At 41.8% G+C, this 27,554-nt stretch overlaps 1 protein-coding gene across 2 annotated transcripts in view; it reads right to left on the bottom strand.

Moving 5' to 3' along the window:
* TENM4 (teneurin transmembrane protein 4) overlaps window positions 1-27,554 on the bottom strand; it is a 622,246-nt gene that overhangs the window by 412,350 nt on the left and 182,342 nt on the right. For both annotated transcript variants that reach the window (XM_054803254.1, XM_054803243.1), the window contains exon 3: window positions 3,005-3,101. The gene's annotated coding sequence lies outside the window, so the exon portion shown is untranslated. The remainder of the gene's footprint in view (window positions 1-3,004; window positions 3,102-27,554) is intronic.

Raw genomic sequence — 27,554 nt, 5'->3', positions numbered from 1 at the left:
TGGGCAGGAGTGTTCATCTGCTTGAGAGTAGAGAAGCTCTGCAGAGGGATCTGGACAAGCTGAATTGATGGGCCAAGGCCAACTGTATGAGATTCAACAAGGCTCGGTGCCAGGTTCTGCACTTGGGTCACAACAACCCCAGGCAACACTACAGGCTTGGGGCAGAGTGGCTGGAAAGCTGCCCAGCGGAAAAGGACCTGGGAATGTTGGTCAACAGCCAGCTAAATATGAGCCAGCAGTGTGCCCAGGTGGCCAAGAAGGCCAACAGCATCCTGGCTTGTATCAGAAACTGTGGCCAGCAGGACCAGGGCAGCGATCGTCCCCCTGTACTCAGCACTGGTGAGGCCGCACCTCAAGTGCTGTGTTCAGTTTTGGGCCCCTCACTACAAGAAGGACATTGAGGTGCTGGAGCGTGTCCAGAGAAGGGCAACGAAGCTGGTGCAGGGTCTGATCTGGTAAGACTTGCCCGCAGCAATCCCAGGTGGCAAAGTCTGGAGCAAGGAAGACATATAGTTGGTGGCGGAGGATCAGGTTAGGGAACAAACTGGATATGCATGAGTCCCTGGGACCTGATCGAATATACCCATGAGTGCTAGGACAGATGGATTATGTCCTTGTGAGGCCATTCTCAATTATCTTCGAAAGCCTGCAGCAGTTGAGGACTGGAAGAACGCAAACATCACTCCTATCTTCAGGCAGTGCAAAAAGGAGGATTCAGGGAACTATAGGCCGGTCAGCCTTGATCTCTGGGAAGGTGATAGAGCAAATAATCCTGGAAATAATTTCTAAATATATGAAGAACAAGAAGTTGATTGGGAGTAGTCAGCATGGATTTATGAAGGAGAAATGCTTAATTGTTCTGATCAGTGTCTGCAGGGAGGTGAGTGGCTCAGTGGATGAAGGGAGAGCAGTGAATGTTGCTTATCTTGACTTTAGTAATGCATTGACAGTCTCCCGTAACATCCTTATTGATAAACTGATGAAATATGGCTTAGATAAATGGACAGTGAGCTTGACTGAAAACTGCCTGAACTTCCAGGCTCAAAGTATCAGTGGCACAAAGTCCAGCCAGAGGCCAGTCACTGGTGAGGTACCCCAGGGGCTGATACTAGGTTACTATTAAGCCTTTCATTAATGACCTGGATGAGGCAGGGTGCACCTTCAGAAAGTTTCCAGACGATACAAAACTGGAAGGAGTGGCTCATACACCAGAGGGTTGCACTGCTATTCAGAGGGATCTGGACAGGCTGGAGAAATGAGCCCACAGAAACCTCCCAAAATTCAGCAATGAAAATGCCAAATCCTGCCCTTGGGAAGCAATAACCCCAGGCACCACCAGGCTGAAGACAACTGTCTGGAAAGCAGCTTGGCAGAAAAGGGCCTGGTAGGGGTCCTGGTAGACATCAAGTTGACCATGAGCCAGCAATGTGCTCAAGGCAAAGAAGGTCAACAGTTTCCTGGGCTACATTAGGCAGAGCATTGCCAGCAGGTTGAGGGAGGTGATTCTTCCCCTTTGCTCAGCCCTGGTGGGACATATCCAGGTGCTGGGTCCCTTTCTGGGCTGCCCAGTACAAAAGAGACATGGACAGACTGGAGCAAGTTGCGTGAAGGGCTATCATGATTTTTAAGGCACTGGAGAATCTCTAATATGAGAAGAGGATGAGAGAGCTGGGGTTTTTATTAATGCGCATAAAACCTGATGGGTGGGTTAAAGAAGATGGAGACAGACGTTTCTCAGTCGTACATAGTGACAGGACAAGAGGCAATGGGCACAAACCGAAATATGGGAAATTCCATTTGAACATTAGTAAAACCTTATTTGCATTGCTGGTGGTCAAACACTGGAACAGGTTGCCCAGAGAGGTTGTGGCATCCTCACTCTTCAAGATATTAAAAACCCAACTGGGCAAAGTCCTGAGCAACCTTCTCTAGGAAAACCTGCTTTGAGCAGGTGGTTGGATTAGACGAGCTCCAAAGGTCTCTGCCAATTCTGTGATTCTTTGATTCATGGTTCTACTTCTCTACCCTCTTCTTGTCTTTTTCTGTGTACTCAACAGTCTCAACTTTGCTTGCTTTCCATTTGAGGAGTCCCAGCCATGATCTCCAAGCAACCTTCCTTCTCTGTCACTATGGACATTGCCACCATCCTGTCACATGCCCATAACTTTGATATTAGCTTCAACTCATACTCCTCTTCCAGATGCCACTTCCCTGTTATATGGAAGTGTTGCAGATCTGTTCTGTGTAACATACTTAAGATAATGTCTTTCCTCTCTATCTACCCATCCAGGTAAATCTCTTATCTCAGCCTTTTATTGTTGAACATCTTAATTACTGCAGAATCCCTTTCTCTGATTTTTCACAGATGTAAATTTGCCCTGATAATATACCCTGTATGCAAAGGTGATTTTCCCAGATATAGTATTGATTTCCCTTCCTCATTTATATCAAAACTAGACTGTCTGCACCCAGTCAACCCACACAACCATTTTCCATAGTCCATGTGCTGGATTTTGAAATGAGTGCTATTTTCTTCCACGCTGCTCCCCATAAAAATCTATAAAATAATATTTTTATTCTCTTTCTTTCTCCGCAGTAATATCTAGAAAGCAGGGAAAAGGGCTAAGCTGCAGATGCGCTATTAGCATTGCCTGTCATACTGACCAGCACTTTCTTATTTCATCCATGGGTCTCCATCTGTGTCACTATCCATAGCTTCTTGATTTGTACTTAGATCTAAGTCATTTCATACAGAGATTGTCCATGTTTCTAGAGTGCCTGGCATAGTAAAAATGAGATCTTGACTGGGACTATAAAGCAAATTATCATTGTCAGATAATAAAAATAAACACAAATCAATAATAGACATGTTCTAAAGAAATTAGTGAAATTCCTCACAGCTCCAATTAGAGAGAACTGCACAATAAACATTACAACTATCATAATTTGATTTTAAATAACAAAACATAATTAAAACATCCCATGTACTGGAATTCATACTCACTTTTTGTATTTACGTCTTAGAAATACCTAGGAGTAATCCATCAAATACTTCTTGTAGGATACAGTTTTAACCTGGACATGTGTTATTCTCAGTCTACCTGTAAAAAGATACAAAAAAATACTGTTCTGTTTAGTGTTTTTTAACTTATTTGCTATCCTAAATGAGTTAAAACCATCTGCTAAGAGTTAGATAGGGCACATAAAACAGTCATCTATGCATACATGGTTCCTAGAGTAATGTCACATCAGCACTCTACTAGGGTACGCTGAGGGAAAGAAATGTATTTGTTAAATACAAACTAAGGCTTTCTGTACAGGACTTAGAATTAAATGCCTGTCCTTGGCTATCTGTGCAAACATCCATCCCTTTGCCAAAAGGGTATTTTGCCAATTCCCCTATTGTATTTTCAAGGGTTTCTGATTAACGTGGTAGCTGTTGTGTGATTTTACATTCCTCGGAAGGTGAAGGAACTTTTTATTTATGTGGTTATCCCAAATATTTCCTTTCTTAAAACTTCTACCTTTGTTAGAGTGGAATGCCTAAGATCTTACACAGATGCTTCTTGCTGTTTCCACTCACATCAGAAAATTTTGTCTTATCTGGGTTGCTTGTGGTATTGAACAGCCTCAGTTTAAAAGTAACGATGCACGTGAGTCAAACCTGTCACACCACAAGCCGGACATTCAACGAAAGTGTAGCACAGCACTGGGGCTCCTCTTTTACGTCTCTCATTACCTGATTAGCCTCAAGCCCCTTCTCTTAGCTCCTTTCCTTGTCTTAGGGAGACAAAGTCCCACAGGGACTGTGGAGGTGGAGAAACGACCTCCTTTCCTTGAAAGCCATATTCACCAAGGCCAGCAACTCTCCCAGGCTGCCCATTTTGATTGATATGCATCTAATTTACATACACTCTGGTGCACAGGGTCTTGCAGAATTGAAAAAAAAAAAAAAATTAAGTCTGAATGATGTGGTAGCAGGCTATTATAGAGGTGGCCTTCCACGTCTTTCCTTGGCAACCTGTTTCTGCATATATGGTCCAAAGCTACACTGACCTTTTAATCTTGCCAACTGTAAATTAATTTTGAATCCAAGCTATCCAGTGAAAAGGTACAAAGGTCACCTTTAAATAACTGCACTGCTACCTTGCCCTTTACTCCATGGTCCACATCCTTTGGCTTCCTCCCATTAATCCTGCTTCTTGAACAGCCCTCTTTTCTGCTGATTGTGTCCTCGTAGAGATTATTTCTGCCCCACATTTTGAAGCTGCATCTCCTTTTGTCATTTCCTGCCTAAGGTTTCTAATCCCTCTATCTTCACTGATTTATGCAGTGCTTCCCAATTTGGATCATCTGTGATTTTAATTAACATGTACTCTTTTCCTGTCTTTTGGCTAATGAATGAAGATGTTTAAAGAAGACTGGACTCAAGACTGCTCCCTGATGTTCCCGCACACGAAAACTCATGTGACTCAACGCATCTTCATTTATTATCTCACTTTGCTAATGGCTCTATGGATGGTTTTTAATCAACATCACAGGGTCCTTATCTAAGCCAATCTGAATTAATTTAGTGAGTCTCCTCTCTCACTGGTGTTCACTTCAATGAGAAGGAAAACAAAAGCTGAAGAGGCCATCACTCACCAGAATGCTTTTCTGGGAGATCTGGAAATGAGGAGTAGGTGAGAATTAATCGTTCATTCTCCTCTCTCAGGACTCTGGTACATTTATGGTCCCCTACTGCCATAATACCTATACTTCTCCTAATTTTTAATATATATATTTTTAAAGTACTTGGCAAGGTAGGGAAGTGCTATTACTCCCACTTTTGTGAATAAGCTCCAGCACAGAGAGAATAAGGAGGTGGTCGGCTCAGCTTCTTTAGCAGTCATGGTTACAGATTGAGAGGTTACGATTGCTTTTGCGTTTGCACCTCTCGTCTGGAAGTTACTGTGCTGTGCCTGTCTGTGTATCTCTGGGATGACCCATCAAATGCACCATCAAAGTGACTTCATCTCTTCTTTTAAAAAAAAAATAAAACCAATCTACGTTTGTATGTCTGTATATACATCTCTATATCACGATCTGAATGCCACTTCAAAAGACTGAACCCAACTAGATGTGAAGCGGTGCCAGAAAAAGGGATCATCAGGTACCCAGAGCACATAGCTGCTTAATGCAGACCACAGGATATAGAATGTGACATACAGTAATATCGGTTGGATCTGGCACCGAAAGGTATTTGGGTACCTCCTTCTCACTCAGCTGGCTCTGGAGATATTTCTGAAGACCTGGACCAAATTGCTTTCCTTGACGTTATACAGAAAGTTTGTACTGGATTCGAATCCAGATCTGCAAAGTTTAAAATGTGTTCTCCACTTAAGGACATCTCTCCTTTCCCATCAAGAGGATAACAATGCCATGTGATGGACATCTAAGCTCCAGTCACCGCTCTATAATTGCACTTTTCTCTTCCCCACAAAGTAGGGTCTCACCCTGTCCACGAGTACAACTTCCTCCACTGTCGCCTCCTGATAAACAGTTTTCATGCAATGGTTATGTTCCTTTTGGACGAAAAGAAAAAGCACCTTTCTGCTACAGAAAAGAAAGTTTAGGAAAGGCATTTGTAGTATGGGCTTACTTTAGGCATGCTATTTTCTGAAATATTAATTGATGTTTCTGAATCAGCTCTGAAATATTCTCAGAAACTTCAAGTTTATGTATTTTTCAATAAAAGTCAGCAGGATTTAAAAAATTGCAATTATACTCTTTTCCCTCCCACCCCCCTCACCAATCAAAACTCATGGAGGAAAAAAAAAAGAAAAAGAAAAGTAAAAGAAAAAGAAAGGTAAAAGAAAGAGAAAGGAAAAGGACCAAATATTTCCAGGAGCATCAGCAGTCATAAAGAACCTAATCATGAGCTAAGAAATGATCTAAAGGAGCACAGAGGGAGGTAAAAACATGAAGAAGACAATTTAGAAAATATTTGCAGGAGCAAAATTTATAAATACTCATTATATTTTTTAAACACGTCAAAATCGATATGTGTTCTTGCTTCTGCCTTTCTCATTAATATATTTAGTGCCAAAAGACATGTAGGACAAAATGTTTGTCACCAATATTCTCCTCATATTAGGAAATAATTACACCTTTTTTTTCCACTCCAAACTTTTAAACGCCGCCTAGTTGGAAATGAATTGCCTTTGACTTGCTAAAAATAAGCATAAGAAACTTAATCTAAAAGTCCATCGCCGGTGCAATTTATACTACACACAACTTCAGTGAGGTGTAATTAGCAGTGCATTGCAATAATTTATTATTAGTTTAAAAAGCCTGAACAATCAGGACCTTACAGCAAAATGGGAAAATGGGAAGCTATGTGCCAGACATATTATTCTGGTTTATATTAAGTCAGTTATTTTACCTTTGGTGCACATTCATCTATCCATACAATGTGAATGCTCCATTGAGAAGGATGCTGAATATTGAACCTTTGGCTCAATATGAAATATGAACTCTGAGGCATAGCTACAATAATACTTCCATTTGCATTATTATGATTAACATTGCCCTGAATAGGAAGCATCCAGCAATATTAATTGCAGAAATAGTGAGATTCCAATTGTCATAAATCACGGTGCAGTGTAAAGCAAGTTCTCCGAAAACCTTAAAGAAAAACTCTTTTTTTGTGTGTTTTTTGGAGTTAATTTCAACCTCATTTTCACCAGGCTTTCCCATTTGTGTCTGTTGACAAGACAGTAATTACGCTTTTCTCTTGATTAACACATTCTTTTCAGTAAAGTCCCAAACAGCTTTCACATGAAAGGCTGAATTCAACAGAGCATGGTTTTTTCTCATTAAAGACTTAGCATTCACCCATAGTTAATTTATCACACAGATACTTCCTGTCTCACAGGGAGAAGGGTGGCCTTGAAGCTCATGCTCCTGATTTGATCAGAAGTTTTTTCCACAGCAGTTGAAATAAATGCCTTTTCAAATATGATGATTATTGAATTCATTTACTAAGTGAAAATAGAAGGGGAAATGGTATACAGTTTCTCTACTAAAGCACAGATTTCTCCTTGCTTGAAACAATATCATCTCTAAATCTATACAAACATTGAGTCTTTACATATATCTCTAAATCTATGCAAACTTATTGAATCTTTACATATATAATTATATCTTCGTATCGAGTCAACATTTCCCCCTTCACTATCATTTCTCTCCTCAACACTGTTAGTAAAATTGGCAATATTCACTGAATAATCAAATTGAGCAACCTTGACATTTGGTGCATCAGCTTTCATTTGTAACAGGTGTACGATGCAATGATTTATTTTGATGTATTACATTGTACCCTAAAGAGCATCCAAAATTAAAAATGCTTTCGTTCTCAGTGTTGTTAAAACAAGGCATCTGCATCAGGGACCACACACAAGGAGCGAACAATTTCTTGCCACCTGTGCTCTTTAATCCAGACTTTTGATGGTTGGATTGTTTTGGGGTTTGCTTGCTTGGGGGCTTTTTGAATATGTTATTTCCAAATGTATCATATATTCAAAAAGCAACTGTGGGGGTGGGGGTGGGTGTCTAAGCAGTGTTCAGCACTGGAAATAGTAGAGCTTTTCCTGGCTAGCCTGCTGCTTTGGTCCATCCTTGGTTAACTCACAGTAGGTGTGATGTCCCTGATGTCCCTGAATTACTGTGGTACCAATAGAATTCCTAAGGACAGTGTCCAATTTACAAGAAACAACCCCCCTGAGATGGCAGTAATTAGTGCCATCCTCAACAGAACATGAAATGGCTGTAGATAGCCTGGCTGCTGCTGGGAGGCTGAGGGAAGGAGGTCATGGACGTGCCCTCACCAAGGATGTACAGACAAACTATGCATTTCTGGAAAGGGTTAGTCCTCATCACTGGGCCTGTTGCATTGGCGCTAGAGGATCCTGCAAAGCAGTTAGACATATTCTGTAGTCCACTCCATCCCCAAATAATGCTTTTAGCAGACATTTACCATTAAGCACGTGCTTAAGCCTCACTGAAGTCAGCAGAGCTTCGATATGTGCCTGAAGTCAAGTGTTCCCTCAGAGCGCCGTGGCTGAACAGGGACAGACTGATGAGTTGGAGGCACTTATGACCACGATTAAATAATTACATACATACATAAACTGGTCACTGCTGCTTCTGGTTGCCTCTGTGCTGCACATTTCTCTCCATCTCTTTTTCCATTATCACCCTCTGCTGTAAGTAATGACTGGGGGTTTGCTGTCTAACACAGAAGCTAAGAGGAGTGAAGCTGGAAGCAGAGGCAGTGTGCACAGAAATGAGCTGAAAATCATCCTCCCAAACAAAGCCCTGCTCACAGGACAACCTCTCATTATTTTGTTCCCCTGTGGAGAATGGAAAGGCATGGCTGATGTATTCAGAGATCATAGGCATGTTCCAAAAGGCAGCAAATGAAAGTAGAAGAGAGTCTTGTTGGGTTCAGCAGTGTCAAAGGGTATCTTTCTGTAAGGCAGCGTATTCCTTTGCAATGACTGAAGCCCAACCACCACCATAATCTTGTTGCTCTCTACAACTACCTGAAAGGAGGTTGTAGCCAGGTGGAGGTTGGTCTCTTCTCCCAAGTAACAAGCGATAGGACAAGAGGAAATGGCCTCAGGTTGTGCCAGGGGAGGTTTAGTTTGGAAATTCCGGAAAAATTTTTTCACCACAAGGGTAGTCAGGCATTGGAACAGGCTGCCCAGGGTGGTTGAGTCACCATCCCTGGAGGTATTTAAAAGATGTGTAGATGTGATGCTTAAGGACATGGTTTAGTGGTGGACTTGGCAGTGCTAGGTTAACGGTTGGACTTGATGATCTCAAAGGCCTTTTCCAACCTAAATGATTCTATGATTCTACTATTTTACAAACACGCTCCAGACCTGCACATCCTCTCTTTTCACACCAAATCAACACCTCCAAGTAGAAACATTTATTAGCTTTGGCCTGATGTTTCATTGCTATATACTGACAGCTTGTCATCAGAAAAAACAAATTATTATAATTATCATCATGATCATCATCCACACAGTCAGCCCTTGGCGGGAAATACATGGGGAAGGCAGAGCTTAGAATTCTAGCACGAGGTCCTTCATAACAAACCCGTAGCAGGTGACAAGATTTGCCGAGAGGGACCATCATCCCTGGACACTGATTCAGTTGGGAAAGAGTTAAGACTTGTTATCCACCTCTCTTTGGGATAAAAAGGAAACAAGGGAGGACCATTAAAGGGAGGATAGAGAGTGCAGGCTGAACCATCCTGGGGGAGGAACTGCAGAGGCAGTTAAGCCTGGAGAGCTGCTCTTTCCAGAAGCACCTCTTCTTTTTAGCCCACACATCAAGACAATTTTGAACCTCATCAATCAGGACGGCTCCCAGTGGAGTAAGTGTTTTGCACATCCCAATCTGTTCCAATTGTGTCGCAGGGGCCATTTCACAGTATTTTATCTCTGCTGTTATGGTTTTTTTTAAGAAGGGTGATGCTGATTTTTAAGCAGTTGGAGGACTACATTTATAGAGCAAGTTGGAAAAGGCTACACATTGGAGGCTTCTGAGAATTAAAATAATTTTCTCAGTGTGTAATAATTTCAGGTGAAAAATTGGATTTCTGGGAAAGCAGAAGTAAAGGATGTGATGTGTTCTGTTGAGGTTTGGCAGAATTACATTTTAATGTTTATCAAAGAATTACTGTTCTGTGCCCTTTGTGTACCAAGCTCTTCTTCCTCACTTGTTGCAAGAACACCAGATACACTTTGTGCAAAAAGTTGGCTTTCATGTTTTACTTTTAATCGTGCTATATCTAAGTCTCCATTGCCTGAATATGCTTTGGTCATCACAGGTTTATCTCAGCTAACTTCAGACATCTACATATTAGATGTTGAAGAGCTATCAACCTAGACTCACTCGGATGTCTAATATTTAGTTGCATAAGTTAATGGCCAACGAGTCTCACCCAAAGCTGTTTTCACACTGCAAATGAGTACGTACCCCTTCAGCTCATAATTGTAATGTTACCATGACAAAGGCTAAGCAGCATTTCAGTAATGACACTATTCAAAACATTATTGTTGACCACAATAATAAATCCAGTGAAAAACTTATTTTATCAAGCCACGAGAACTTGAGGACAGAATATCCAGTTTTGGCCAACTGAAACAAAGAAACTGGGCATTTTCATCTGTCTGAAGTGTAGCAACATTAATTGAGTTGCTTCTGCTGTGGGAATTTGATGCATTGATTTAAGATTTCAGGTGGGCTAAGCAACTGTACCAAAATGCAACAGCTTCTTTCTCATAGTGAAGTTGGTCCTATACTCGCAGAGTTTAAAATTAACATACCCATCTGATCAAGGCTTGAGAAGCAATTTAGAAAGCCAGCTTTCCCGCACATGTAAAACCTTTCTTCAGAGCTTACCGCAAAATTTGCTTTGAAATGCTCATAATCCATATCGTTAAATTCAAAGCATTAAAATACATCTTTTGTGCAATGCGATCTCCAAAATAAATATTTTCCTGGTCTACTGTGAAAACAAAAATGTCGTCTTTGGCTTCTGGATAATTTTTTCAGCTACTACTTTTTCTGTGGGAAAAAATATTTTTTCTGTTGGGTTCATTTCATAACTAAAAACATTTCTCCTGGCCTATTTGAACTGTATATTAAAAATGTCCTTGTAGAAGAAAGAGATTTCTGTATTGCCTAGAAAAGTATCACAGTATGTTTCCCAGTTCACAACAGATGTTTCTATAATTGTTGCTCAATTGTTGTCCTGTAACGGCTTCAGGTCTTTCAGCACAGACTCCACCAACAATAAAACGTAATCTCACCATCAATACACTTTTCGTTAAAGCTGTTAAATGGAAGCCGTAATCTTTCCCTTTATCCAATGCTGATCTATAATCCAAACCCCTTCAAACGCTTTGCAATGAAGGGTAATTGCTGCCCCTATTTTTTTGCCAGTGGGTAGGTAAGCTGACATTGAGAAGTTTACAGGAGCACAGCTATTGAGCTCAAGGATGGAAAACTTGACCCTAATAAAGGCTGGCTATTGTGGGCTAAGCTATGTGGAGCCCACGTTTCCTATAGACTATAAACTCTCCTGCATATCACCTTACACATGTTATCTGGTCATTTTGTAGGTTATTTGTACATCTGAACTTTGACATACTCTGGCTTGAAAATGCTTGATTTGAGGAAAATTGCAACTTCCTTGCAATGTTTTTATCCCACTTGCCACAGATAACACATTCTCCACAAAACTCCACTGAAACATTTGTGTTTGCAAATTTCTTAAGAGTAGAATAAGCATAAAAAATGCCAGACACCAATGATTAACAAGATGTACAAAGCAAAAGCTCCCAGCATAACCATTGTAACAAATTAATGGCACACAAAATGGATAATAAATAATCTTTTAACATATTTTTAAAAGCTGTTTTCTCAGAAATTAAAACATTATGTAGCTACTGGAGTGGACCAACAGGTAGACTGGGTTGGATAGTTCTGTACTGCTTGGGGGCACATTGTGCCTGAAATGTGTTGCTGAACCTGCCCCTTAATTTGTAATTGATTTACTGCTGTAAATCAACTGGTTGTTGCATTCGTGAGACCAGAACAATGTGAACAGAGGGCAAGGACGCTGTTCCTGAAACTCAGTGCTTCTGGGTTGGGAGGATGTGCTCCTCACTGTTATCTCCTTGTGCTCCTGCTGGGGAGGGTGTCAAGAAAGGGGTGCACTTAAGGCAGACCTCATAGGGACTTCTTCACATACCATCCCCTGGGCCTCTGCCACAGCCTCTGTCCTCCAGCTCAATGTCATCATACCCCAACACATGACAGATCCAAAGAGGAACTAGCCAAGGGTGCTTCTGACCCTGAGAGACACCACCACCTATCTGATGCATCTCCTGGGCTCCAGGTCTGACACAATACTTGAGAAAGGCCTGCACCTTTCCAAACCACAGAGGCCAGGTTGGATATCCTAGGACATCCCAAATGGTGCAAAGTGCCATAAATCAAACCTTTAATCCATCAAAAAATACATTCATAACTGTATTCTTTCTCTACAGCCCACCACGTGCTGCGTCCACCCCATTGCTGCATGCTTAGTAGCCTGTTCTGCTGGCCATCATGCTGAGGCAAATGTAGGCATGTGGCGATGCCCTCTCTGGAAGCCATGGGAGAATTTACCTCCTGCATTTAGGTGGCGTATTGACATTTGAATGGCTTTAACGAGAGTCCCCACTGCAAAGGAGCAATCAAGGATAGAGCTATGAAAAGGTTTTCATTTGTGGTGACAGGAGAGGTCTGTGGCCTCCAAATGCCGTTCTCTTCCTCCGTTGCCTATGCTGGAAGCCTAGGGTGAATAATATAAATACTTCTGGAAATTCCCAAGAATGAGGTGGTATTAAAAAGTGTCAAAGCATATTTATACGTGGCTGGCCATACACACACAGATGTATCTACATATATATACATACACATATATACACACACGCAGTGAAATTCGCTGTGATCAAAAAAAACCTACAAATACCAAATGAGGGCTGAACAGCTGGAGCTAGATTGTCATATTGTACTGTACTGTAATGATTCAGCACAGGAGTATTTAATTTCCTCCCAGAGTCAAAATGTCTCTTCTTCTCAACTGGAAAGCCTGGGGTGGCTGAGCTGCCTTCTCTTTTTACTAAGTACGTACGATGGTATTAAGGGCTATATTTTCATGAGGAAGATGCTGTGGGTCAGAATTGCAGCATTTTTCTTCATTTCCCTTAGAATAAGAAAAAATGGGTGTTCGGGTATTAGCTACACAGAAGAACTCAAACCTCTCAGTATTCACACCCAAATGCAAAAATCCCATTCAGTTCCTACCTCTGCCAGAAACAACTTCTGTGTCATGGGAAAAGCCCCATCACTAACCCTTGCTTCAGACCTTCTTTCTGCACGGTTCCTTAATAAAATAGGAACACACCTTCTGTCAAGTGCCAGGACTGCAAGAAAGAACCTGTTTAATGAGATGCCGTAACAGCCTCTCCACCAGACTTGTCATAAGTATCTTCACAGCTGTGATTGTACCAGGAATAGTTCACTGGATTATTTTTGTAAAGTATAACCAGCCTCATTATTCTCCACCCTCTGCGCAATTAATAATTTGTATAAAAATAACATTTCGGTTTTTAATAGAAAATTTGGAATTCTCTGATGGTAATAGCCCCCTGCTCCAGATTACCCCCCAGGACAATACGTTGTACAAATAGCATTAAGGTTTGACTTTGAGCTACTCTTCCTCGTTTTATTATTTAATACACCTCAAGGAAGCTAATGCTATAATCTTAAACAAATTGATGGGATCTTTTTCTGCACAATAGCAGTTGAATAAATGCAGAGGGTCCTTATGCACCCCCCCTTGCCCACACTGCAGCTCTGCTCCCAGTGGCTCCGTCCCTCCTGATGATGCTGCATACTGTAGATCGGCATTTTACCCCTTATCAATAGATCTCCCTCACTGGAGAATGAGATGAATGGGAATGACGTTCCTTCAGACCTGTTTTTGTAAAGCAAACGTATGTCCATAGGAGCAATTAGTCCCCTGCTGTGAGTTTAGACACGCCAGCTATACTGCAGCTGCTTTCTGTTGCAGGCACTAAATTTTCCTCAGTACTGGATCAACGTGTTTAAACACTTTGATCTTCTTTATCTCAGCGAGGAGATTTGAAAGCCTCCTGGATGAACAAGCTTTCTTTCGGGTGCAACTTCATCTCATCCACCATTTCAGTGCTGACCTGAAACTTTTGCTCTTTATTTACTGGAGTGGTGTCGTCTTTTGAAATGGCTTCTCACATCCTCTCAGAAAGACTTCCCCCCCCCCCCCAACACTGAGCTTAAGTAACGGTACTTCAAACAGCAGATAAGAGGCACAAAGGCGACTCAGTCTTATACACAGCCATTCAGAATCATCTTAATCTCCGTCACGCACTTTCCAATTTTCTTTTTAATCTCCCACAGCACAGTGTGCACCAAACACAGCTGAGAACTTGCTATTTAAGCTGCCTTATTACTGTAACGCTATGAAAGCTTAACTAATGTTTACAATACGTGAGCACAAATAAACTGAAGCGAGGGAACATGCACCTTGGGTGTGGGCACAGTTAGGTAGATGATGGCAGATAAAAATTAGTGTCAGCATCTTCTTTCTGATGGGTTGAAGCTGACTCCCCCCTCTCCAGGAACCAGGAGTGAACTATTAGTGATGTGAAACTACTGAGCAGGAAAAAGCATGGGGCGACTGTCAGGCTTATTCCTCCAACCACTGCAGAATCCCTGAGTTTCCTACCCAAACAAACTCCCTGCCCCTTTTTTTCACTTGTGAATGGAGAATCCAGCTCATATCTCATTAGTGAAATTACCAATCTGAGGTTTGGACTGTAGATCGGTTTAACCCCAATCTGACCTAATTTACTCTCGTGTAAAGTGTTACCGCCTGTGATAAAGGCAAGCGGGTTACGCTGCTCGTAAAGCAGATGGGAGGAGATGAAGGAGCCCAGAGAGTTTAATTGATATTACAACTTTCTGAAAGTCAGGACCAAATTACAGAGGGCTGCGCTCTTATCAAAATACTTGCTCAGAAATGCAGAGAAGGCATTTTCCCTCACTCCAGTCTTTTGGTGCTGGCAGGGACACAGCTCTAGAATAAAGAGCATAACTAGACACTTTTCCTTGATGAAGGTTTGCTCCTTAGGCAAGATTTTAATACCACAGACAATCAGAAGAGCTGATGGAGAGACAGATAACTGAGTCAAAACCTAGGTGAAGATTATTTCTGCTGTGGTTTGAGTGCTCCCACCCTGAACCGGCTGGTTTTATTACGCAGGTGGATGGAATGTGCTCCGCTTCATTTCCAAGGGAGCCACACAAGCCCGGCGTAAATCAGTCAGCAAGTGCCTTGAACCGCACATATTAGGAATGTAAGCGAGAGGAATTCCAAAATGAAGCATGTTTAGACAAAGAGGCGATTATAGCATGGAGAGAAAAGGAGTGCAAAAATTTCAGCTGGAACCAGGGAAGGAGCACAGTAGCTCATGAAGGGGGAAAGTCCGATACTGTATTTATGCAGCCTCATAAATGGGGTGATTTTAATCTCCTGAATATGATATAGCAATATCTATTGGAAGTGAGTATCACAGACCGGTTCCCAAAGAGGATTTTGGAGACTGGTCTTCTAATATCCATGCAGTCCAGAGAGCCAGATTCTGGTCTCATTTACAAAGGGTTTGCCCAGGTGTGCTTTTATGGACGTCGATGGAGTTACGCAGTGCAATGCAGAATGGAGTCAAATGATACCTAAGTGTCTTGTGTTTGCATTGCAGAAAAAGGAGGGGAGAACAGTGGTTAGTATCACTGCATGCTGCACGTTTGACCATAAAAACGCATTCCCAGTGGTCGGCACCTGTTTAGATAAATGGTTTACTTGAAATACACAACGCAGTAGAGCTCATACATTTATCCATACGGCACTAACACGAACTGCCAGCTGTGGCCAGTCGTCCAATATGTTCTCTCTCCATCTATGACATATGAAACCATATGGAATCATCTATCCATTAGGAAGAGATCATTTTCAGACAGGAAGGTTTTCTGACACAATTATTAGCTGTGGCGTTCTAGACCAGGAACAGGCTGAAATAGGCAGGAAACAAAAAGGGGCTTATGTTGTCTTAAAGGGTCATGTGAAGAATTTTCTCTTTTTAAATCATCTTTCAAGCTAGTCCTTTTTTTTTTTCAGAGAGTGCCTTTTATCTCTCAGCTTAATGTCATTCTGCTGCACGGGTTGCTTTTCTCTCCACCCATTTCTGCGATGAGTGATCACAGTGCACGAGGGCTACTGGTTTCCCCTGAGTTTGGGTTTGATTAGGGCCAGCAGACAGGTACGTGACTTGCTATGTGGTTTAGGAGCAACTGCTGCAAACCCTATTTGCAAAGTAGTGGTCCCAGAACTGGGACTCAACCGTATTTCCTTCCTAAGTGACCTTCTCTTTGCACACGCTGGGAGCTTTGCTCTGAACCAAAGCTAAACACCTCATATCAGCATAAAATCAAAGGAAAACAGTGACAAAACAGAGTCACTGGCTGAATTCAATAATATCTTTATTGAGACAGAAAATCCTATTAGGGCAGTTCGCCTGCTCTCAATCTGGAATAACTCAATTACTCTTGATTTGCACCAATGCAAATGAGATGAGAATCTGCCCCCAGAACACTTGCTAGCTATGCTCATTGACATGATCAGAAGTACACTGTTCCCTGTAATCAGCCCTGGTTTACCTCTAATGGATATAAGCAGAGACAAGAGCCCGAGGCGTTTCAGGCTCTGTAGTGAATAGCTGATCCCTGTCTGCCTGTAGAGTATGCAGATTATGTACGGAGGATCCGAGAAGCTTGTTTTTGTAACGATGTGGCCCCCAATTGAGTCTGAAATCAGGAAATATTTCTGAACTGTAGCACTCAGAGATACTGGACCTCTCCCCCCTACATGCATTTTGCCTCACCTCATACAGCAGAAAAACTTCTGGGTGAAATTGGCATGAGATTAAAATTGGCTCTGACCTGTGATACAGCACGGAGTATCGAAGGAAGAGAAAGGTGGCATAATTACTGCTAATATTAAAAATAAATTTGATCTAGCCTCCTGATACTTGATTTCGGCTCTTATACGCTCTAATGATTCTAAATAGACACTAGGCAGTAGACATCGGTTCAAAACTCGGTTGTGCAAAGCGTAGACTCGATAGACGACATTAAAGACAGGTGAAATTTTGTGATCAGTTACTGTCTTCTATTTAACACAGCAATGACCCATCTCCAGTCCTTTTCTTCCCCTTCTCTTTTTGTAGGAGCTGGTCACCACTGAAAGGATCTGGACCTCGGTAACAAGTTTTGTGCTGTCCTGCCGACACTCTCATATTATGTGCTCTGGAAGAAACAAAGCAACAACTGCTCGTGGTCCCATCACAGCCCACAGTTAGGGCAGTGCGTGGGGAGCCAGGAAAAAGACTTTTTTTTTTTTTTTTTTTCCAAAAAAGTAATCTTGCACAACAGTAGGTGTGTGTCTGCAAATGTCTAGGTGTTTGGGTGGGTTTTCCATAGGCAAATAATGGTTTTCACACAGTGTTTCCTTTCTTGCCAACTGTGCCAGTTTCTGCAGAGTTGTAGACCTGAAAGCTTCTAGCGTCCTCCACAGTGATGGTTATCAGAGCACTGGTGTGAAAACACCAACCAAGGACCTTTGCAAGCAGACTTGGAGTTACTCACACCGTAACTGAGCAATTTAATCTGTAGTAAGTGGAGGTTTCAGACAACTTTCTCCTGGCTAGATGGCCATATGCATCATAACAGATGCAGTAAGCAAGAATTCATATAACACGTATAACAGAATATCTTAGGCATCTAATTACATGCAACACAAAACACCTGAAGTGGGGAACCTAAATCCTCTGCCTAGTCAGTGGAGATATTTCCACGTAAACTAACATTTAAAACTAACATTTCACTAACATTTAAAATCAGATGGCATGAATGCACCAGTAATTGTCCACTTTGCTGACAAAATCAACAAGGAGGTAATAAGAGTCAGTCTTGCCTAGAGACGGAGCACTAAGTGGGAAGCAGTGTACGTGGACTTGTTTCCTATCTGTATCAACCGCCATATGTTAATCTTTCCAGGGACATCAGCCCACAGTTTTCCAGTCCTACTTTGCTGGCACTTCAGCCAATAAAGGATGCTGTTGTCCATCTGCTAGTCACAAGCAGTTGTTCCAGCGCTTCTCTCTTTTTCCCATGATCAGGGACACTTTTGTGATGAATCTGATGCTCAGATGTTTCTAAAAAAGTTACTTTCCTGAGCTACAATACTAAGCAATACTGAGCAGCACTGGCATATTGGAGTCTCAGGAGGTTTCTGGTACTTCAACAGTTCAGCCTGAAGATTATGAACCTGGTTCCTTTTGCAGTCATTTGTTTATTTTTATAACATTGTGACAATCGTTCTCCCACTGATGATTTGCCTTTCTTTTGTCCCGTAACTGCTTATATTTCAGTAGCATGTCTTTATTATGCATGCCTGACATATTTTGAAACACCACATGCAAGCATCTCACCACACGAGCAGTTTAGCTCAATGCCATGTCATACCATGCGTTGATAGTTCAACCCATTGCTTTCCCAGCTTTAAATCCATAGCAGAAATTTCCTCACTCATATTGGTCACCCACTGCCAGCTACCAAGTCAACATATCACTTTAGCTCTGACATGTATATCTCTGCTTTAGACTACAATCTGGATCAGATAGCTTCCTAAATCTACAGGGTTTATTGATTAGGAATATAGAGATCATAATCAATCAGGAGGTGATAAAACAAGCTAATCCATATGCTTCGATACATTTAAATGTACAGACAGGCTGTTGAAAACATACAGATCCATAAAAACATTTCACATAGCCACCAGAATTTTATAAATCAGCGTTTGCTGCTTTCATAACTGTATTTCAGCAAAACATCCCAGAAATTCAGCAAAACTTAGATATCACTGGTCCAACCTGGTATTTTTGCTTTATTCAATCTTTCCCTATGCTTTGACATCTACTGCAAACAAGCGCTATGCCATCAGTGCCAGCCTAAAAGAGAGTATCCTGAGAACACGGTTGATAGCAACAGAGTTTATCTCAAGCAGAAGCTTTGTAGAGATATGAAGGACTAAAAAAGCCCACATGCTGTGCAGATCAGGCTACCAGTCTTGAGTAAGTAATCTACTCTACAAAAAACATTGCCAGCCCACTTACAGGAGCAGCAAGCTCCAGAGCTGCCCATCAGCCAATCTCAGAGCCATTGCCTTAAAACCCTGGAAAAAATGTTGACAGAAGTTGACTGTTTTATTTGTCACACTGAGTCTTGAAGGAAATTCTGCAGGAGTGTTTATTCTCACATCTTCTTGAGCATCTCTTGTCAGAAGTTGAAGCCAACTTGCCTGTTCGCAGAATGTGGCAGAATCTATATCAAACTTTAACAGGATGAATTCCTTCTTATTTCTCTTTTAGTTAGTGATGGGGAAGAAAATGCCCAAGACACTCTTCAAGATGGATCACGCTACAAATGCTCTTTCAGGCTGCAAAACTAAGGTGCCAGCCAGCTACTTTTCGAGAAGCCCCTGGCACATTAACTCCCCAGTGTTGAAAATAACAACACAGACCTTTATACAGGTGTGAGCTAATTAGAATTACCCTGGCTCCTCATTAACTTCAGTAGAGCTACATTGACACTGACATGGAATTAGAGTGAAGACTAGTTTTTCTCCTCCCGTAGCAGGCAAATGCCAGCACAGATCCAGGGAGGAGACATGCATCTTGTCCAGTGCTACCATTCAACAGATTTATGACTCATTTATGCCTCTGATTCCTTTCCCACTTGTTGCCTACTGAGACATGATGCCTTCTGGGGCAGGGTCTGTCTTACATGTGTTTACTTGTGGACTGGCGTTGCCTGAAACCACAGCAGCATTAAACCGCTGCAGCTGCATTCAAATATAAATACTCAAAACGACAGAAAAATGTTTACACCTGCATCATATCTTTCCTGTGTGGGAAGGGGAATAAGCTGCAAAAGTAGAAGGCAAGTCTGCTGTGATGCAATACTATGGCTTGTAATAATATAGTTATTTTAGTAGGACATTTATATTCTCAGCTGGCATTGTTATACCGCTAAAAACTTCCAGTGCTCACCCAGTCAGTGCCGGAGCAGAATCTCTCACAATGCTGCTGCAATCCTGATTGGTACCTGTGGATGTTACTGTAATGCAAATAATGAATAATAAAAAGTAATAATTGGACATGAACTGCATGGACTGTGCTGTCATGGGTAGGCAATACAAATTACTTGCAGAAATTTTTCCTACTCCCCTGTATTCTGCTCTAGGTGACAAGCTCTTTGTTAACTTTTCCTGCACTGTTAGCAATGAAAATGTGCATATGTGGCAGCTGGTAACTCAAGCTTCCCACGGGGACAGTTAATCCTCTGCTCCTTGGTCCTGCGCTTAGTTCCCTCAGTCACTTTCCCCCTACGGATCCAGTAACAGAGCAGGAGAAGACATGCCAGAAAGAGAACGAGAGCAATAATTAACCACAAGGAATGGAGAAACGGGACTGGTTAGAAAGAGCAAGAAACAACGGCATGTCAAACAGCAAAACATCAGTGCTTAATGGTTTAAACAAGTAACGTGAAAGCCTTGTTCTTTCTTGTCCAGTGACACAGGAGTCTCCCTATCCACAGAAATATCTCTCTGTTAAAGGATAACATTAAACAATCCAATCTTTAATAAGCCACTGGAAACCCAGAGGCACAATACAGACCCCCTTTGTTTATCACAGACCTTATATGCTCAGAGGTCTTCTGATGAATGAGGTGCCAGACAGCAGTCTGGGAAGGCTGGGGGTGTTAACTCAACACCCTCCATCAGCTTCACAAAACCATCACTGCACACACTCAGACTCCACTCCTGTCTTTCCCACAGTGGCTGAGGATAATGAGGAAATTATTCCAAAACTATTAAAAAATCTGAAATAATTCTGCTTCTCTCTGAAAGTCAGGTTTTGTGCCATATGTTTACTACATGATTGACATGCAGAGAAAAAAAAAAAAAATCTTAGCTTTGATGAGTTCAACAGTAAAACTCCAGAAGTCGCACACTTGCCTAAATAGGGGCATCTAGTCCCGTTTGAGATCTCCTGGGGTATCCCACAGCTTCTTGCCCACCTCATGCACATCTTCTGGAATACCTTGTGGCATGTCCTATAGCAGTGAATGCCCATGTCTAGGTACCTGGTTTGCCCTTCAGTCTATACTGGGCTACAATTTCACCCTAAGGCTAGTTTGTGATGAGATAGCAGAGTTTGCAGGAAACTTCCTTTTCTTGCTCGGATTGCAGTAGCAGCCAGTCCTTGGAGAATGAAACACTGCAGAGGCAGGATGAAAATGCGTGACCAGCGTAGAGCTTGTTTACCTTCTCTGGCTTGCAGCATGGGGAGCAGCTTAGGCATTTCGACCCACAGCAAGCATTAGAAGAAAAAACTTAGGTCTGGATGTCAGGTCTTTAAGATTTTTCTTATTTGTAGACTGAAGATTCAAAACTGTAACCTCTTAAATAGGGATTTGCCTAATGCTTCATATAAAGCACACTGAGTTCTGCTCTAATACCAGTTCTACACCTGCATGACAGAGTCAGCTTCCATATTTGCACCACTGGGACACCAACTCTACATTCATTTCATTGCAAGCTTTAGACCTAGCTGCAGAGAGGCAGTTTCAAGACTGGGAACTTTTGAAGATCCATCCAAATCCTTGATTAAGACAAGGAAACCCCAAGCTACCTGTTTAATGTTTCTCTTTCAACAGCAAACTAACACGGGGTGGGGGTGAAACGAGGCTTCTGCGCTTTGCACGCAGGCTGGGCTGGCAGGTTCTGCTCAGGGCTTTCTTCACATCGAGCTCTGAGCCCAGCCACCTGGGAGTCACTTGACTCCCAGACTTGGCCGGACTCATGGCAACTTCCCAAGCACTCATACGCCTGTTCTAAGAAAAGAGATCCAGTGCTATCTTTAAAACTGAAGCAACCCAGAGCTCTGTCCCATTAGCTCTGCAGGACAGATAAGTTCCAACACACTTTGGCAGGGAACGCGTATCTGACACCTTTCCCTTCCGTGATGCCTCTCCAAGTAGAGTCCTAAGCTAAACCGCAGTCTTTGATAGGACACTTGGTAAAACAAAAGGGGATTCGGGAAAGTATCTGGCAAAAATGGCCTGCTGAAGAACTGGTTGATAATGTGCGTTATGCCCAGAAAACTCCTTTGAGCTTACACTTCATCAAGCTAGACGATTCCCTACGTGAAGGGTAATCTAAAAAGGTGGCAAAGTGCATGCAAATAGGTAAGCGAATCCCTGCACAAAGTGCAACCTCTGTCTGAAAGGTGTTATGGAGAATTAAATGCACGTGGGCTGGGTGAAAATTCCTCATTTTCACCAGGAGTGTATAACGGCCTCCTTTGCTCTTCCTCACTCCTCACACTTGCAGAATAAAGACTCCCGAAACCTGTAAAGCTGCCAGCATGGTGTTTACACCTTGCTACAAAGAGCAGTGAGCAGCAGGGTTTTGATCATTAAAGCCTTCTTCAGGGTGAAATAATCACATGAAGGGGGAGAGAGAAAACAGGTTGACTGTAGATATGATAGAAAGAGATACTATGATTTTTCTTGAACTTAAGGAGTTAATCTGTGAGAATTTACAAAACTGCCAAGCCTCTAAGAAAATCCCTGGTGTAGGATGAGCTTACACACATTAAATATGCCCTTCCTTCTATTTTCCCCTTCTGACAGACCACTTAGATGGATTTGCCAGGCAGGTGGATCTGGGTGGTTTTTGGAAGGAGGTATCATGGGCAGGGAATGGTTACAACCGCAGATGCCCCACATTTGCAGCGCTTCTCTAAGCTTCCTGTGCACAGAAACAAGAGATGCTGCTGTGCCTCTCCATGTTAAGAAAGATAAAATCGGGTCACTTAAGACAGGGAGAAAAAAGAATGAAATGAAAACAGAGCTCAGAAATCACCACTAAGGGAACATCCTGTACAGGTAAGAGTAACACAAAGGGAGAAGTGAAATTCCTGCAGTGAGACTCCAGTTTTTGCACCGATTCCCTCTGTTGCCATGAGCACGTGGGGTTTTTTCTGTCTTTGTTTCCCCACCTACAAAACGGGGACAGTACTTACATAATCACTTCGCAAAGTGCATAGGAGGATTCGCTGGCTATTATTTGTCCTATAAACAGGGCTATGAAAGCGCAAAGGAGTATTTTTAATAAATAACTCATTACCTAGTTATATTTTTTACTTCAGTTCCTCCCAGTAAGGCAAATCAAATTTTATTCTTCTGCCATGCCCCCCCGCCAAAGGAGCAGACCCTTTACCCATCTTGTCCCTGACGGGCTGTCTTTACCTAGAAGGACTTGCGCACAACACCTGCTTTTATACGATGTGCTTCTCTTGGTAAGTCATGTGTGCGAGTCACAGGGAGCAGCACATTAAACAATAACAGATTGATTTGTATTTTAATAATCTGACCTTGTTTTAGCTGGACAGGCAATGGTGTTTTACATCCCGTCATGCTGCAGACATGACAGGTTATGGATCCTTGTTACACTGCTGTGAATATTGAGTAACTCCAGTGAAGGCTTCAGACTTCTACCACACAAACGGAGATCAAAATAACTTTAAATGCTTTGGGGTATTTAAATAACTTGGATGTAGCTGCAGCCTCACTCTTCAAGCTTTAATCTGCACAAGCTTGAGAGATTTTGTGCCCTTTGCAACTAAAGGCTGGGGCAAATTTCTTTTCCAGACCCAAAGACTATTTTATTTGTTCCAATCAGATTGACCTGATTCAGTTGGCTTCCTCCAAGCAAAATTCACTGTACTGCTGAAATAAAAAGAGAAAAAAAAAGCCTTCACAATATCTGCCAGATATAGTGACCCTCAGCTAAAAAAAAAAAAAAAAGAAAGATTTTCATCAGCATATTATTTTATTTCTTCAGCTGATTTGCTTTTGTCTCCTAAAAGCCTGTGGGACACAAAGACAGCACTAACTTTCCTCCCCGTCACAATGTTCAGCGATAACATTAGCTGACCCACTTCAGCGCTGCAATGAGTTATGCTATTAAATGACTGAAGGCAAATTGACTCTCCTGTCTTTTCACAACACAAGTCTCAGTGCATATGAAAAAACTTACTTTTTTTTTTTTATCATTATGAGGGCTTACCACTTACTAAAGAGTGCTTTCTAGAGAGAAGGAAGCTGACATATGACCAAGGTAAAGATGGTAAAGAGTAATTTAGACTGTTTATTTTGCACATTGCACAAGAGGATGACTATAACAGCCCTGGATTAACAGTGGAGGGTTACTTGACACTGTTTTCCTGTCTTTGGCCAACTCTCAGCACAGAAGGACAGGCATGACAGATGTGGCACCTGGGCTGCGCTGCAGAAGTACGAAATGACAGCCTCAGAAGCAGCCAGGAAAATGGCAAAGGATTCAGTCAAAGCCTGATCCAGGTCTTTCCATGGGATTTTCCTAGAGGTGGCCCAACTGCTTGCATAACAGCAGGTTATAGCACAACTTCTGTTCCTATTTTCTGATGCCATCTCCATGCCAGAACAGGGTGAAGCCCATGGCAGGCTTTGCTCACACCAGAATACAGTTCTCTGGCCTCTTTTCTTCTTTAGATGTTTAAGTCACTGCACCAGATGACTGAATCCACTCCTTTTCCTGAAGTGACCGAAAGCCCTCTTCCCATTTCTGTCATTCTTGAGTTGAAGCCTCACTCATCTTCCTTCATCAGGATATGGTAGATGATCTTCTTCCTTCCTCTTGTGCACGAGGGACACCGAAACAGAAATAACTGTTTGCTTTTGAACCCTTGTGAGCACACACAGATCTCAATTGCCACGCATGGCTGTCTCCAGCCTCGACTCCTCCTCCACTTTTCTCTAACACTGCCCAGTTAGGAGGTGGAGTTTCCTCCTCCTACAAGGGAAGCACTAACCTAAGCTAATCTTGTCATCAAATCTTATTGGGCTTGGAAGTAAATGGTTGCAAACGTGCTGCTTTGAGAAAATAAAAACACAGTTGGATAGACCCATCTCTTCCCCCTTGAAGTCTAGAGAGATCCTTGTCTGATATGACATGAAGAGAAAAATTGGGATGAAAGGCAACTGGCTTTCAGCTCATTTTAAAGAAGCTTCCTCATTCAGTCATAAAATATTCTGATTATTCACTACGGGGTTGGTTCAGAGCTGCATGTGCCTTCCAGGGCTAAGGAAGGGATAGTCTCCATCCACTGCTTACTTGTAACCAGAGGGTCCACTGAATGCTGGCATTTAGTTAGGCAAAATGGAAGGGAGGGAAGGGAAGGCCATCAGTTTGGATAAATTAATTATCAATCCATTGTTAATATTCTTAATTGATAATGATGACTTTTTTTCCGCATCAGAAGGCAGTTCCTGCCAACAGAGCGTTATCAGGAGAACAGGAGAGCAACATTTCCCAGATCAAAGTAGATGGGCACATATTTTGAATACCAAGCTGGGGGGAAAGGAAGATACCTTCATGGATTGGGAACTCTAACTAGCAGGACGGGGTTTTCAACGATTGCACTATAAGCTACGTGCTGGGCATATATTACAGTAATCTCAGTCACTAGAGACTCACTAATTGGACATTTAAGAGCAGGCATATAAATAAAATACCTCCAGATTGTAGACGGATTACATGCATGCATTCAATTCTGTTATGGCTACACTTTCTTCATTATTCCTGTTATATGGCCCATTGATAGGATTTTAAAATTTAATCCCCTATGCCGGTGAGTCCAGAAAGTACTTCCTAAATAACATATTGCCAATACTGATCTGAATTAAGACCAGCCTGTGAATACTGTGCCATGCAATTAATTTGGCTTTGCACTGTTTGGTGTTTGTCTTTTCTTTCCGTTCTTCCCAGATGATATAAAACAATAACCGCATTTCAGAAAAAAATAAAGACAAGGAGATCATTCTTATTTTGGTACTCAATCGAGGAACAAGAGTAATACCTCTGAGGGATTAAAAGAACATCGTTAAGCAGTTTAAGAACACAATTTTAGTTTTGTGAAAGCAATGATAGTAACAGTTTACGTAGCTGGAGTGCCTTTCATTTCAGAAAATCCTGAAGATCTTTACAAATTGAAATTTGTGGAGAAGTGTCATACAGCAATCTGACTAACTTTGGCAATTCTGTACAACCACTTAGCAACAAGGCAGTAAATTCTGTGAAAAAGGCACTGTTAATGTGCACTGTGAGTGAAATATACCCACTATCTCAAAATTATTTCATTTTTTTAATGCACATATGATAGACAAAATATTCAGTTTGTCCAATGAAGCAATTTTCAGTTCTCTAGGAGATAAAAAAAATGATTGCTCTTTTGTAGAATTGCCAAATCTTGACGATTTGGTTATTTTTCTTCAAAAGTCCAGTTTCAGTTGTGATCCATAAGCTTATAACTGACAATCAAATAAAACAACAACAAATAAAGCTGGTGATATATGGTCACCAGGTCTATGAGTTGGTTATTCTTATTTCTAAACAAAAAAACATTTCAAACCTTCCTTGCAAAGAAAGTCTTAGATTATATATTTGCTCTAGGTTATCCATAATATTCTTTTTTTAAAATGTTTGAAAACTCTAAAAGAATGGAGGCATTTTAATCGCCCCCAAAATACATGTGTTTGGGTTTTTTTTCCCCTAAGCAGTCTTTTATACATCTGCTTTAGGTCTGCTTGACACTGTATTTCTGCCCTCTATTTTTGGAACATTAGGTGGATCCCAGACTTATTACACAGCTGCACCGCTTCATTCCTTCTTGCTTCAGGCTGGGGAGAGCATGCCTGAACAGAGCCTGAGCTCTCCTTCAACACTTCTTGGTACGTACAGGTGGCACATGAAATGTTGTTTATTTGTTGCTTTAGCTGTAGAAAAGAGCCAGGAGTGGAGGAAATCGTGACTCAGAGATGAACACTTTGTAGTACTTCTTGGCTTCTTCAGGCCTGGTGTAACTGACTCATGATGTGCAGCCCTCGCCGAGGGCTGTGCATTTAATTCGATGACTCTCACACTTGGTGGATGTCAGTACAAATCCCCTGAGTCAGTGAGTCAATAGGGTGATGCTGACTTGCACCAAGACGGAGCGTGGCCCGGGCTCTAACCCTGATCTCCAGATGAATGCAAGTCTTGTCCCAGGTATCACAGGGCACATCTATGCTCTCACACTGACAGGCGCCCCGACTGCTGGCACTGCTTGGCTGCTGGCGCTCCATAGCTATGTTTTGGACCATTATAGCTGGATCTTACCATGACGAATCTGCTCCAGGGCTCCGGGGGTAGCAATGAGTATGTAACATTTTTGCCACTTGTCCTTTAGGCTATAGCTAAGTCCCTAGCCTTTTTTTTTTTTTTAACAGCATAGAAACTGCTGTAGAGATCACAGTCAAGCCATATTCTTCCAGGGGAGATTTCCCCAAGCATGAATTTCTCAGTATCTTTGTTTTTCATGATTGTATTTATTTTTTCTTTACCTTTTTTTAAATGCATATCTTACAGAGGCTGCACCACTGACCTACTTTTTAAAATGCATCATAGAAACTCCTGGTTCTTTGAATGTTTTAATACAGAATTTATACTGCAAAGGTTAGTCCAAGCAGGTAATGGATCAAAGCAAACATTTACTATGGTGTGTGTAAAAAAAAATAAAAATAATACATAGTTTTTGCCAGGCCCATGAATAATGCAAACAGTGAGCTGCATTGTGTCAAAACATAAACCAAGCAATTCTTTTTAGCCATGCAAATCTTCTGCAGCCAGTCTGAAGTCTCAATCA

The sequence above is a fragment of the Grus americana genome, chromosome 1 (assembly GCF_028858705.1).
Source record: "Grus americana isolate bGruAme1 chromosome 1, bGruAme1.mat, whole genome shotgun sequence".
Lineage (NCBI taxonomy): Eukaryota > Metazoa > Chordata > Aves > Gruiformes > Gruidae > Grus > Grus americana.
Note: the sequence above shows the minus strand (reverse complement) of the source record. Positions and strands in the feature narration are given on the sequence as shown.